Below are 8,563 nucleotides of genomic sequence, written 5' to 3' on the forward strand. Positions count from 1 at the left end.
TGCATCAGTCTGGCGGCGTTCAGCCTCCGCTCCGCTCAGCAGGCGGACACCTGAACGCTGCTTGCAGCGTTCGGGTGTCCGCCTGGCCGTGCGCAGGCGTGCGGATCCGTCCAGACTTACAATGTAAGTCAATGGGGATGGATCCGTTTGAAGATGCCACAATATGGCTCAATCTTCAAGCGGATCCGTCCCCCATTGACTTTCAATGTAAAAGTCTGGACGGATCCGCTCAGGCTAATTTCACACTTAGCTTTTTTTTGCAAATATAATGCAGACGGATCCGTTCTGAACGGAGCCTCCGTCTGCATTAATATGATCGGATCCGTTCAGAACGGATCCGATCGAACGCTAGTGTGAAAGTAGCCTTAGAAAAGGTTTCTTTCTGGCCACTTTGCCATAAGGTCCAGATTGTTGGAGTGTTTTCAGTGATATTTGAAGTTTCTCCCATTTGCACACAGGATCTTTGGAGCTCAGCTAAAAAGACCATTGGGTTCTTGGTCACTTCTCTTACCTAGGCCCTTCTGCCCTGATTACTTAGTTTGAGGGGAAAGCCTGCTCTAGAAAGTGTCCTAGTTGTTCCAAACATATTCCATTTAAGAATTTTGGATGCAACTGATACAGCTGATAGAGGACTAGAAATTAGCCCAATATTACTGACTGCTGACTTTCAGAGTAAGGACCCTGGTGTTTGCACCAGTCACCCAGAACGCAGCTAACTGCAGCAGTGTGTACAGAGTAGTGTTGAGCTCGAATATTCGAATAGCGAATATTAATCGCGAATATCGCAACTTCGTAAATTCGCGAATATTACGAATATAGTGCTATATATTCATTATATCGAATATTCGTCATTTTTTAACATCTGAAAACATGATTCCTCCCTGCTTCTTTCTTGTGGGTCAATGATTCATTGGCCCACAAGCAACTTAAGCAGGGAGGAATCATGTTTTCAGATGGAAAATAAAATGACTAATATTCTAGAAAAATAATATATAGCAATATAGTGAATATAATCATTCTTTTTTCCTACCTGTACAGTTGTTCGCATACTCCTCCTCGACAAGCGCCCCCGTCACCATGGGAACGCTTGTGGGTTAGAAAATACCATCGGATCTGAGTTTTCCCTGAGATTGTGAAAACTCAGATCCGATTGTATATTCTAAACCACAGGCGTTCCCATGGTGACTGGGACGCTTGTCGGGAGCAGTATGCCAAAGTGGAATAACAGTACACATTGGAAAAAAAAAAAAAGACGAATATTCTAAATAACGAATATATTTGCTATATTGCTATAGCTTCGTCTTTTAGAATATTACGAATATTCTAAAAAACAAAGTTATAGCAATATAGTGAATATTCGTAAAATACACATATAGACTGCAATTTAGCTAATATAGTGCTATAGTATTTTTTTAATAGTGAGACAAAAAAAATAGATTATAGCACTATATTAGCTAAAGTACAGTGTATATGTGTATTTTACGAATATTCTCTATATTGCTATAACTTCATTTTTTTGAATATTATGAATATTCTAAAAAATTAAGTTATAGCAATATAGAGAATATTCGTAAAATATACATATTAGCCTAGCCATAGCCATAGGAAAGTTGCCTTATACAGTTAAAAGAAAATTCGCAATACGCAAATAATTAAATCGCATATTATTAGCGATAAATAAAATAATGACGAATATTCGATTTCGACGAATATAAGACAAATATTCAATCAAATATTTGCTAAATATCGCAAAATCGAATATGGCACCTCCCGCTCATCACTAGTACAGAGTCCAACAAAGGCAGAGTAAAGGAACAGATGATATTTACTGTCAGAAGGCATACAAAAGTCACTTGCAATAAAGGCAAAACAAAGTTCAGAGTAATACGGTAAACTGGGTCAGGCGAACTCATGGTCAGAACTTACAGAAGATGGCAGGCAGATTCGTAGTCAGGCAATGCAAGGGTCAATAATCCAAGTAGCAGACGGCAGGCAGAATCGTAGTCAGGTAATGCAAGGGTCAATAGTCCAGATAAACCAAGTAGCAGACAACAGGCTTCAGCAGAAGTTGCCAGGTATACAACCACGCTTGGGCACTTCATGGTAAGTGAAGCTGCCCTATATACAGTACCAGTGTTTCGGCCTCCGGGTGGGGGTCAGTCATTAGGAGCCTGCTTGCCACTCCCATAAGAATGGGAGAGATGTGCCCGCGTGCGCTATAGCACACCAGATGATACCTGACCGTGAGGACAGATGCAGTGGTATGCTGGCAGGTGCCTGCCTCTCCTGCGAGGTAAGCCAGCACTGGGACCCATGGCGCTGCAGTGTGCAGGTGACGATCTGCCACCCTGCAGTGAGGTCACGAACCCAATACTGACAAACATCTTGAACATCTTAAAGATTATCAAGAGAAATGGGAGGTCCCTAGAGCCAAATTTCAAGTGTTATAGCAAAGGGTTATATGTCAATTTGAAATTTGTTTTTCATTTTGAATAAATTTGCAAAAAAAATCTCAATTCTGTTTTCACTTTCTCTCATTATGGGGTATTGAGTACAGAATGATAGGGAAAAGTCGCAATATAACAAAATGTCAAAAAGTGAAAGGATCTTTCTAAATACACTGTATATTCAATCAATGCCAGTGTATCATGTATATCATGTCCTTAAATAGTAAACAAAGAGGAGGGAGGGGGCTAATAAAAGGACCCAGCAATAGGACCAACAGGATCTACACTTCAAATAGGAAGGAAAGGTGGTGGGGGGTTGGGATAAGAGGAAATCAGACACTCAGTGGACCCTGGCATCGCTAATGTCAGCCAGGTTAATGCCCATGTTTCTGTTGATAGAAGCCCTTTAAGACATTTCTGAATGCGGTGACACCGTATACATATTTTTCTATTAATGTTTATATATTAACTTTTTATTTAATAACTATTACCCTCCTTAGATATCTATTAGGGTGAATAGCATTCTGACACTGTTCCTGCTGAGCTGTGTCTTGTGCACAGCTCAGCAGGAAGTTTACCATAGCAGGTCTGATAAGCTTCAGAAGCATCCAGGCTGTCATGGTAACTGATTAGAGCCCCCGCAGCCACATCCCACTGCCTTACCTTCAGATGCCGCTATTGGTGTTGATCGCAGCATCTGATGGGTTAAATGATGGGGTTCAGCACAATATTATTTCTGCTCTATGATGAAACAAAATTAATAACATCTTGTAGTGAAATAGATCTTTTGGCATTACTTGATTACTTGGACAGTAATGTAAAATCAGTGTCAATATGTTTACCATTGAAAAAAGGCTGTGCATCATTGTAATCTGGATTAAAGACATATTGATGTAGGTTGTAATTGAATCAGGTTATGCTCAAATACATATTGATATTGAGTTTCTACATACAGTATTAATGAGTTTAGTTTATTCATAATGCACAACGATAAGAACAATGAGTCATCTTTGAATATCATTCATTGCCTGATATTTCTATTGCAAAATTCAGAGAACTGACTCAAACTTACAGGGGCCATTTATAAACAAGTGATCCATGTAACATTCAGTTAATGGTTTATTAATTAGATGGAACCTTCTATAAGGTCACAAGATGCACATCATTTTCCATGTTGGCTATTTTTTCTTCAGGGCACCTACATTCTTTTATGAGAAGGGAATTCCATTCCACACCTCCCATTCTGTGCTAACCACTGACAGCCCATGTCGCTATTCAGTTCCAGCTCCTGCCGGGAATTACAGACCCTGGTCCAAGACATATGCACTAGAGTAGAGCTTGATAACGGACCCTTGCATCCTATGTGCGCCAAAATGTTGCTATAAATCTGGTTAATCCAAGATGTTATACTGCTGGGCTGGATGAAAAATAAAGCTATTGATTTAAAACCGCAAGTCTGAGTGCTGTCTCACTTTTGGAGTACTTGTAGTTTTTTTGTCCCAATGGTGGGTAAGGGACAGGAGACGAGCACCCATCAAAAGCCATAGCAACCAGGCAGTGATGTTGCCACCTGGAAAAGAAGGGAATTCCATGTTTGCTTCTTAGTAAACCACCATAAAAATGTATTATCACATGGCTTTTATATAGCAAACACTGTGGCCAGGGTCAGGTTTAACTGTGGACATGGGAGGCCTGAGTCTATAAGGATTATAGGGCAAGTGCATCTGCAAAAGGGGCATTTACATATGAATACACTGAACATAAACCATGGGCAGCTTCATGTTGATTAGACACTCACAATGCTGTGGGAATGACAGGAGGACGTCCAGAGAAGAACAAGGTGAAGTTTGCTTGATGCTCGGATTGTTCTGCCTACACAATACTAGGATAAAGCTTTCTACATGCTAGGGCACATTTATCAATGCAGTTGCACCAAACATCTGACTTTCTAGAAAACGTATACATATAATGTAATCTACAATAATTATCAATCAGCAGATCATCTTGATTCATGAGCCACTGAATCCTGATAGAATTCCCCCGGAGCTGGAGCTCAGATGTATCATTTTAACTATACAATAATGGGGGGGCTATCAGGGGAAGCTGTGTCTGCATTCGTCATTTTAGATGATATACATCTACCTCTGTTTTGTATTTAGTGCATGTAAATACATATATAGCCACGTACATAATATTTTTTGACATATTGTAGAGCTGCAAAACACAGGTCCAAAAGCCTGCTCATTCTGCTGGAGACATAGTAGCATATACTATATACAAAAAAAGAGTCAACTGTGAAGATCTGAATCAACCTTATTCATTAGTCATGCAACTGATTCCGTAGAATAGTGCAAAACTACATACTGTATATATATATATATATATATATATATATATATATGTATCCAGAAAAAGGACGGCACTCCGTTCTAGTTGAAATAAAATTGGTCTTTAATCAACCTTGCGGTACAACGTTTCGGCTCCAATACTGAGCCTTTATCAAGCACAAATACAAATCAAGTGTCTGCAGTTATATAGGTGAGTTAATTGAATTACAAATCACGTGATCACTACACGTCCCACCCCAAGGGGCGTGTTCAAAACAATGCATAAACATGGTTACATAAAATACATGTGCACAAAGTAAAGCGAATGTCATCAATTACATATATCAGATATTGATACAACGTGAAACACCAATCATGTGCGTGCATCGGACATTTGCAAACTTATAATGAAAAAAAGGAGGAAAGAGGGCGGACCCATCGGCTGCACACTTACACAAGTACACAGCCGGTGGATGCGTCCAAAGCGTGTAAGACATGCTGAGGGAGGAGCTGAGAGACGAGTCAAAGGACACTTAAAAATTGAAAGCCACAGCCATGCAATCACTGGATCCTATGTAAATTGAAAACCACAGCTGTGCGATCGCTGGGTCCCGTATCCAACTCACTGTTGTCTCGGCCTGGCACCAGAAAGGGGACGACGTCCGTTGTCAGCCGCCACGCGTCATCAAAGACCGCCCTCCACTACGTCACCACTGCGTCATTGCATCCGGCCTAGGTGCTTCACGGCGCACGTCCCGTTCACGTCCCATCTCGGGACGCCATCTTAAAGACTGGAAAGATGCCCTTTGCCTGCATCTGTACACCCATCATAAGGTACATCAGGGTATAGCAAACCAGACCGGCACGGACAGCCCGGAAACCAGATTGTCCTCATACCATGCCTAGATTGGAGTCCACCATCACAACGGAAACCGTTATGTGTAGGGGGTTATCCATCACAGGTGTCCGGTCGCTTACATACCCAAGAGGGTTCTCCTCCAATTTGTACCCAGGTGTTACAGGGAGCAAATCTAGACCAGATAGATGGTAGAACAGCCGTGACACCATGTCGGCCCAGCTGTGGTGCCCCTGGTGCGTGCCAGATCGAACAGTGAAAAATACAAATATAAAAACAAAACAGAAAAGAGAAAGAAAAAAAGCATAACTGTCAGGGGTATCAACCTCCTGTGTAGGATAATGTGTCAACTTCGTCCTCAGACTCCACCCCTCCGCATGATAAGTGCTGGTGATCTGTGAACAAAAAGAAGAAAAAGGAGGAAGAATCAAATTTACTGTTGATTCGACAGTTTTTAATAAATACATATTCTGCGTGTACACAAACACACCTAGGCATAATCTGCATGCCACAGAGGGCAAGCCACTCATCACAACACCTCTCCAAAATTGAACTCAATGTTCAATCCATTGGGTTTAAGGCTGTTAAGCCTATGGATCCAGCAGAGTTCCCTATGTTTGAGTAATTTAGACCTGTCACCGCCACGTCTGGGTTGGGGTACATGGTCGATGATCCAAACCTTCAGATCACATTCCCTGTGCCCAGCCTCAGAAAAATGTTTGGAGACCGGTAAATCAAGGCGTTTCTTCCGAATGCTCAGGCGGTGATTGTTAAGGCGGGTCTTCAGGTCAGTTGTCGTCTCACCCACATAGAGTAATTTGCAGGGACATGAAAGTACGTAAATAACGTAACTAGAATTGCACGTAAGATGGAACGATATACCATGTGATTCACCTGTGAGAGGATGTATGAATGATCTCCCTTTGCGAATGTACCTACAATTGACGCACCCCAGGCAGGGGAAACACCCCAAGCCCGTTTGCGCCAATGTGGTTTGTCTACAGGACCCTTTGGGGCCAATATCGGCCCTGACCAGTTGGTCACGAAGATTTCTTGACCGGCGGTAGGAGAATAAAGGTGGGCATTGAAACTCTGGTATCCCCTTGAAACAAGATCCAAGGAGATCCCAGTGTTTCCTAACAACCCTGTTGATAGATGGGCTGAGTTCATTATACACTGACACAAACGGAATCCTGGCTGATCTCTGCACAGTCTTCCGCTGGGTCAGCAATGTATCCCTATCCATACTGCGTGCCTTGGTCATGTGTTGATCTAACAGGCGTTTAGGGTATCCCCTTTCACGGAATCTCATTGCCATGGACTCCAGGGTTGTGTTAGACTTCTGCTCATCAGAGACGACCCGTTTTACCCTCAGAACTGTGAGAAGGGTAGTGATTGCACCATTCTCCTAGGATGGGAACTATTGTAGCATAGGAAGGTATTGGTGTCCGTGGGTTTAGGTGAATAGTTCTGTATGTATACGTCCCTCCCTATACACAACCCTGGTGTCCAGGAACTGAATGTCCGTTCTGGAATATACGAGAGTGAATTGTAAATTGGAATCATAACCATTTAAAAAGGCTTGAAACGCAATCAATTCCGTCTCGCTACCTGTCCATATGAGGAAGATGTCGTCAATATATCTCCACCACCTCAGCACATGGCTGAAGTGGTGGGACAGATAGACGACATCCTCTTCATACGTGCGCATAAAAATATTTGCATAAGTGGGGGCCACGTGGGACCCCATGGCCACACCCCGCTGTTGCAAATAATAGACATCTTTGAAAAGAAAATAATTATGACAAAGAACAATATTGAGAAAATCGATGATAAACTCCAGAGCATCCGTGGTATACGAGGACTGCATGAGTATTTTCCTGACTGCCTGGACACCACTCTCATGTGCGATGGACGTGTAAAGTGATGTGACGTCAAATGATGCCAGCGTCAATGACTCAATTTGTGACACATCTGTATCACCATGGGGTGTGGCCATGGGGTCCCACGTGGCCCCCACTTATGCAAATATTTTTATGCGCACGTATGAGGAGGATGTCGTCTATCTGTCCCACCACTTCAGCCATGTGCTGAGGTGGTGGAGATATATTGACGACATCTTCCTCATATGGACAGGTAGCGAGACGGAATTGATTGCGTTTCAAGCCTTTTTAAATGGTTATGATTCCAATTTACAATTCACTCTCGTATATTCCAGAACGGACATTCAGTTCCTGGGTTGTGTATAGGGAGGGAGTATTACATACAGAACTATTCACCAAACCCACGGACACCAATACCTTCCTATGCTACAATAGTTCCCATCCTAGGAGAATGGTGCAATCACTACCCTTCTCACAGTTCTTGAGGGTAAAACGGGTCGTTTCTGATGAGCAGAAGTCTAACACAACCCTGGAGTCCATGGCAATGAGATTCCGTGAAAGGGGATACCCTAAACGCCTGTTAGATCAACACATGACCAAGGCACGCAGTATGGATAGGGATACATTGCTGACCCAGCGGAAGACTGTGCAGAGATCAGCCAGGATTCCGTTTGTGTCAGTGTATAATGAACTCAGCCCATCTATCAACAGGGTTGTTAGGAAACACTGGGATCTCCTTGGATCTTGTTTCAAGGGGATACCAGAGTTTCAATGCCCACCTTTATTCTCCTACCGCCGGTCAAGAAATCTTCGTGACCAACTGGTCAGGGCCGATATTGGCCCCAAAGGGTCCTGTAGACAAACCACATTGGCGCAAACGGGCTTGGGGTGTTTCCCCTGCCTGGGGTGCGTCAATTGTAGGTACATTCGCAAAGGGAGATCATTCATACATCCTCTCACAGGTGAATCACATGGTATATCGTTCCATCTTACGTGCAATTCTAGTTACGTTATTTACGTACTTTCATGTCCCTGCAAATTACTCTATGT

The sequence above is a fragment of the Bufo gargarizans genome, chromosome 1 (genome assembly GCF_014858855.1).
Source record: "Bufo gargarizans isolate SCDJY-AF-19 chromosome 1, ASM1485885v1, whole genome shotgun sequence".
In the NCBI taxonomy this organism is placed as follows: domain Eukaryota; kingdom Metazoa; phylum Chordata; class Amphibia; order Anura; family Bufonidae; genus Bufo; species Bufo gargarizans.